Raw genomic sequence first — 7,542 nt, 5'->3', positions numbered from 1 at the left:
AGTGGACTCGAATCGTTATCTTCGCTAAATGATAAGGTTGCCTTCGGAAATCATTTTTCATTATCGCCGCAGTTAGCTGAAGGTGAATAGTATGTTTTATCAGTAGAGGCGCATACATGTATGTATGTATGTAGATGCATATCCAACAGAGAAAGCCACTATGTAGTAGTGAACTAGAATACTACCCATTAGATTTTCAGGTCAACTAGTTGGTCTACCATTATTTTTATATGCTAGGGACTAGTATTTGGGTAAGGCCATCTCAAACACAAAATTACCGACGTTCGCATTTCCGGGTGATTTTTCACTCAAATGAAGTTCTACTCACCTGAATTACTCCGTAAGTTTCATAGAACAATTTTCAAATTTAGTATTTTTATGAGCATCTGAATTTGTTTACAGTGGTACGGAATTTATTTTTTTTCTCTGAAAATACAAATTGGAATGCGATGGTTTTTTAAACATAGCGAGAGGACATACAACCCTACTTAAATTAATTGTTTTCATCTTGAAAGTTTTAAATTAAATATAAATAAAATATTTTTGTAAACAAATGAAAATTTAAACAATTTCTCTGCCTGTCAAAAAAATTATAATACCAGCATATCACGCCGAACGTATTCAAGCATTCACTCCGAAAAAACATGTGAACGGATAGCTGTAGTTTATTAACAATCATAACTTTAGTGCGAGCTTACACACTCCGTATTCATACCCCGTAGTCAAATTTACCAGTTGTAAACTACCTCACAACTAGCATGAACCGCATGCCCAATTAGTCAGCCAACTATGTTTTTTCCATGCAATCAACCGGTATTTTTCACATGGGGATGTCCTTCGAGATGGAAGTTGTCAGATTTCGGTCAGAAATATACCAGTCTCATATTAGTTTAAAATAGACAGAAAAACACTAGTCGAATTATGGACCGAAATCACTACTTTGGGAGTCAAAAAACTTAACTTAAAAAACTGTTGATTAAGTATACTTTAATATATTACTTTTTTTATTAGCAGCCTTAGATTTCCCAATAATCGTGTTAATTTTTTTTAGTATTGATTAAAAGAAAAAATAAGTACATAAATATTTAATTTTTTCATATTTTTTTACAAGCAAAAAAACTCTTTTTATTTTCAGTACAATTTCAAAAGTGGAACCACTTTTTTTAGCTGAATAAAAATAAATTGCAAATATCTCGAAAACTTGCCCACAGGAAAAAAAATTTACTCAACTTTCGGAATCAGCGAATTACACTGTGGAACAAATTCAGGTTAGCAAAAGTTAGGTCGATTCTGAGAGTGAGGGGTGAAAATAGAGGCTAAATTAGAAGACCCGTATCGCGGCGTTTGTTTATGTTAGTTCGAATTCTTTTTTAATCGACCTTCGAACTTTGCAGTCAAATGCCGATTTTCAGCATATTGTTTATATGGTTTTTTGGTTATAACTCGTCGACTAATGGATATTTTTTCAATCTGTTAAAGTCAGATTTTTGCTAGAGACCTGTGCAACAATCAAAATTAAAAAAAAATTCATTTAGAAAATTTTTGTAGTGCTGATGAAGAAAAATGTTGGACATTTTTTTATTCATGCTTTTTGAACATATTTTCCACAAAACTAAGTTTTTTTTGCTTTCTGTGTGATCTATAATATGCTTCTCACTTTCTTCAATAAATTTCATTTGAAAAGAAAACAATCATAATATAAAACTTGCGTTTTCCAGCTTAATATTAATTTACTTCTCATTTCTTATGTACCAATTCTTCCAGTGTTGGTTTTGAAGAAACATTGAAAAACAAATTATAAAAATATGGAAAAAATATAATTTTGAAATGTTAGTTATGAAAAGTTTTAAGTAAAAAAATTAAATTAATGATTTGGCCAGTTGCCGCTTATCAGGCGGCTGTGGATCAACATCACTGCTCTCTCTAATATCTTGGTCATCGTCATCATCATCAGAAACTATGATAATTTCGTCCAATAGATATTCTGGAATTTCATCTTTGTCTCTCCCTTCTTCCTCTTTTTCCTCTTCTTCAAAGGTGTTTTTATACCACCAACAAATTTCAGCGAGTATTGCATCTGGAAATTTCTTTCCTCTGCACCTGAAACGAAAATAGTTTTCAATCGTTAACATGTTTAAATTGTACACTCTGACAAAGATATTAGAAAAATCTAGGAATTCAAAATATGCACACTCTATAGTTACCTTATTTCAAATGGAAGCGCAGTTTGGTGATAACGTTCGCCTTGCTCTTCAGATTCAGTTGGCAACTGTTGAGCGAGTTGATCAAGATGCATTTAATTCTCTGTCTGTCAGAACTTGGTCAAAATCTTGACGACTCATTAGTTTCCGTATGTCGGGACCATTAATAACCCCTTCCTGAATTTTGGCGTTACTTAGTCTTGGGAAAATGTCTTTTAGGCGGTTGAATACTGCTGGTCTTTTTGCGATACATTTCAAAAAATTTTTAGCAATGCCAAGTTTAATGTGGAGCAACGGCAACAAAATTTTCATTTCAAGAACAAGACTTTCGTGTAGCCTATTGTCTTTAGGCCATTTCCGTCTAATGCGACTATTCCAGCTATGCTGTTTGCACTGGTTTCTTCCTTTAATAACTTCTCCGTGTCGTGAATCCCAATCGCACAAAAAACACGGGTATTTTGGACGGCCAGATGCTGTTAAGCCTGTAATCAATGAAACTATTTTGAGGTCGCAGCAAATGCGCCACTGGTGTTCGTTATATTTGACTACTTCCAGAATGTGTTTCAAATTATCGAAATTTTCACTAGTGTCAGTGCTATACGCAATTGGAACAGAAGGCATTCTATTCGTCTTGTGCAAAAGCACAACTTTTAAGCTGATTAGTGAACTATCGATGAATAAACGCCAATCATCTTTTTTATAGGTTAACCCTATCGTCTCCATTAACTTTTCGATATCGTTGCAATAAGCGAAATTTTTTGCATCATTCACATTGAAGAACTTTTCTAACTCTTTTTGGCGTTTTCGATATGCTGTTACTTTGGTACCTTTCGCCAGCAAATTATTTCCTTTCAAAAATGAAGCCAGTGGTTCTGGTTTTTTCTGAGTCAAACACAAAATTGCAACAATTGCATCCAATTGCTTTTGTGTGACTAGGATTGGGTCCTTTGATGTTTCATAGGATGTACCTTCAACAGGGTCGTATTCTGAGAAGAAATGCATGGATATAGCAGCGGCGGTTGTAGTACTGTTATCTGTTTGAAGATCAGTACTTCGGTATATTGGTACTGGAACGAATTCTGAGTGCGGTAATGGTAATTAGATACTTGGCACTGCTACATAACTTTTATTCTTTGCTTTCCTTCTATTCAAAGTTTTATGGTAGTTGATTCATCCATAGCAATTTTCTTGTTGATGCGGGCTGTTGTCTAACCACACCATTGGTATACCGAAAGGCATAACCTTCTTCTTTTCACTTTTCCATTGCATAACACTTGAATAGCAATTGAAGAAAACTTTTTTAGGGGCATTGTTTACGTCAGTGATAAACTCTTGCGAGAAATATTTTTTATAGGCTTCCAAAAAACAATCACTCGCATTTCCACATTTTTCATCGCTTGCTATGAAACGTCCACAAACATTACAAAAATGGTCCATTTTACATTTTGGTTCCGCCAGTTTTAATACAATATAAATATATTATTATGTTGTTTTTGTTATTTTTATGAAACCGATGCACTAAACTTAAATCACTCACAAAATGAAATAAGTTCCAAAAAAATTAATAGCGAATTTTATCACGACCGAGCGAAAATTAAAAGACATCAGCTTCGGCTGAGTTTCGAGTCTTAACTGAATCTTTATTTTTGATATTAGTTCGCTTGTACGAAATAAATAAAAATCGCTACCTGTGCGGTGGTTGGAAACAAAAAAGNATGAGTGAAATATGCAAGAAAGTACGAAAACGCAAAACCAGCAAGAAGTTGCTAGTGTTATGAACAGCTGATTAATTTGTTATTTTCCGATGCAATTTTCTTAGGAAACTAGTGTTTTCCATCCTATTATATATTTAAATAGGTTTATTTTGCAACTCTAAAAGCACCACAAACAATTATTTTCTTAATGTGATTTACAATAAGCATCACGCCATCAGCTGTTTTTCTTACTAGCAAGTAGTTGCTATTAAAAATTTATCCAGTAAAAATTCAGTAAAACTTGCAAGTTCAGCTGTCATTTAGATGTGTATAAGAGACAGGGTTTATTTTGCAACTCTAAAAGCACCACAAACAATTATTTTCTTAATGTGATTTACAATAAGCATCACGCCATCAGCTGTTTTTCTTACTAGCAAGTAGTTGCTATTAAAAATTTATCCAGTAAAAATTCAGTAAAACTTGCAAGTTCAGCTGTCATTTTTGCTCTCTCAATTTCCCCTCTTTTGCTAATTTCTTGCAAATTTTTGCATACGAAAACGACATCCAGTAAAAAACCAGTAAAATTAGTACTGGATTTACTGGATAGTGCGTACGCGAACAGGGCTTTTATTTTTGATTTTAGTTCGCTTGTACGAAATAAATAAAAATCGCTACCTGTGCGGTGGTTGGAAACAGAAAAGAGGAAGACGAGGAAAAAGAGGAAGAAATTTATTGCATTTCACTGCAAAGTTCGAAGGTCGACTAAAAAAAAAATCGAACTAACATAAACAAACGCCGCGATACGGGTCTTCTAATTTTTTTTTTGAATTTTTTTATTTATTTATTTTGTTATTAGTCAATGAATACAAAAAATTCTTACTGACTAAGACGACTAACTTAAGTTACTTAAAATGATTGCTTAAACATAAAGTTACCAGGCCTCTTGGAAGCGAGATATCGAAAGAATAACATTGATTTAATTCAATAAAAGTTCTGATTAATGGCGCATTAAGAGAATAATACGACTTAACAATTGGAATGAAAAATATATCCACATGCCGAAGACTGCGTGATGGCACATTGAAGCCTATTCTGCTTAAAAGCTCAGGACAGTCGACATAACCTCCTAAAATCTTAGCCACGAAGGAACCTGACAGAAACGCCCTTCTACTAGACAAAAACTTTAAGTCCAGTAGCATACAACGCGAAAGATATGATGGAATTGGTTCCGTGAATTTCATTGAGGACAGTGCAAAACGTATAAATGATTTCTGGCTACGCTCTATTGTATTTACGTAGGTAGCATGATAAGGTCTCCAGATAAAAGCAGCATATTCCAGTCGCGATCTTACGAAAGCAGTGTAGAGCGTTTTATAAGTATAAGGATCCGAGAAGCAGCAGCAATTACGGCGAACAAAAGCAAGCATAGATAATGATTTAGAAACTATGTATGTAGTCAATGTGAGTAGAAAATGCAAATTTTATATCAAAAAACACTCTCAGGTCCTTAATTCGGTCTACAGTTCTCAATTTGCAGTCAGCAATTTGATAAGAGTTTCACGAAATTAAAAGCTTTTTGGAAAAAGTTATGTGGAAGCATTTGGTTACATTCAAAGATAGACAGGTTTTCTCACACTATAAGTTTAGATTATCTATATCCAACTGAAGGGCGATTGCATCTTGTTTACATTTTATTGACGAATAGATCTTCAAATCGTCGGCGTATAACAAAAATTTGGCAAAAGAGAAAAACTGAACTAACGTCATTGATGAAGGCCCCAATATACTACCCTGTGGAACCCCAGAGCTTGCAGTGAAAGATTGGGAAACCGAGTTGTCAAGAACAACAGTACACACTCTGTTGCATAAATAAGATTCAAACCATGTAAGGAAAGTTGAATGGAAACCCAATGGCTACTTTGGAAATTAGAATTTGATGGGGCACCCTGTCAAAGGCCTTTGCAAAATCTGTGTATATAGTATCCACTTCATAGCCAGATTTAAAGGCTGCATGACAATCATCAACAAATAACGCCAAATGGGTGACGGAAGATCTACCTTGAACGAAACCATGTTGGTTCGGAATGATAATATTACGAACAGCGAAAACTTATTTAGCTTTCACAAAGTACTCAAAAAGCTTCATAATTGAGGTTAGTTTCGAAATTTAGCCTCTATTTTTGCACCCCTCACTCTCAGAATCGACCTAACTTTTGCTAACCTGAATTTGTTCCACAGTGCTATTCTAAATAGTGGCAGAACAAAAAATATAATTTGTGATTCAGTGAAATCATTGAATCATAGATTTTCATCCCTTTAGACCAATTCCTTGTATTTTTATTTGATTAAATTTAAATATATTTCAGAACCAATTTTTATTTTTTTAAAGCAATTTTAAATAAACTTTAAATCAATAAACCAACTTTAATATTTTAAATAAACTACTATGTAGTACGAAAATAAATCCCTTTTGAGGCAAGGATAGCTTCATTATTCCTCAGGCTATCATTAAAATCTCGTCTGCATGTCGTTCAGACAATTTTTGGTGGACAAATTAAACTAATAATAATCTAAAAAATTTGCAAGACCGCAGCCTACACCAAAACCCAAGCTTCTCATCGCAAATGTGTACGTAGATATCACAATTCGTATCTATCATCAAAAGCAAATTCATTCAATAAGAAATTAGCTGTGTGTATGTAATTTTTCGCAAGATATTTATTTATTTATTTATTTCAAAGAGTCAATAAACTACAATGGTTCTTACTGATTAAAACGATAGCTTAGACTTAAATTACGAAGTAGAGTTAAGTGAATTATTAAACGCTGTTTTCGACAAAGAAAAATCAAGCCTAATGGAATTCGGGATCTCGTTGAGTTCACGAAGTGATAGCGCCAAAGGAGCGTTCCTCACTTAATTGGTAATGAGTTTCTTTAAATAAAAGGGATGATAAGAACGTAGCGTCTTCGTTGGAGTAAGAAAGTGAATAGCTTTAAGTAAGGAGGGGCAATCAATTTCACCATTTATAACACCAAATATAAAGCACAAAGATTTCTAAAGACTTAAGATTTATAAGGAGGAGACGGGAATGATAGGAAGGGATCGGATCGCAAAAATTTAGAGATCGAAGGGCGAACTTTAGGAAATTTTTTTTTTTATGATGTTCAAAAATATTTTAATGTTTTTAAGCATTATGTCTGAAAGTTACCAAATGAAATCAGAAGGTACCAATTACCAAGGAGAATAAAAGCTACTAATTTTGGTAATATTTCACCCAAGTGGCAACCTTCCATGGTCAACGTCATCACCAGATTCACTTTAATGTTTCCTTATTGCTGTAAAATTAAAAATGTATGAAAACTAAAATATAATTTTTATTTTCGTCAAACCATTCATTTCTGTGCGCTATACAACTATACATGTGAAAATGAAAATCAAAATGACTTCTTTCAAATAACCCATGCCAAATGAGAGATTTAATTTATTCTCTTCTTCTTCTTCTTTTTTGGCGCTGTAACCGCCTAAGCGATTTTGGCCGAGTTCAGCAAAGCACGCCAGTCGTTTCTCCTCTGTGCCAACTGACGCCAATTGGAAACGCCAAGTGAAGCCAAGTCCTTCTCCACCTGATCTTTCCATCGCAGTGGGG

This window comes from Rhagoletis zephyria, unplaced genomic scaffold, assembly GCF_001687245.7.
Source record: "Rhagoletis zephyria isolate East Lansing unplaced genomic scaffold, Rhagoletis_zephyria_1.1 Rzeph_scaffold_00058, whole genome shotgun sequence".
In the NCBI taxonomy this organism is placed as follows: Eukaryota; Metazoa; Arthropoda; class Insecta; order Diptera; family Tephritidae; genus Rhagoletis; species Rhagoletis zephyria.
This window is presented reverse-complemented; position numbering follows the sequence as displayed.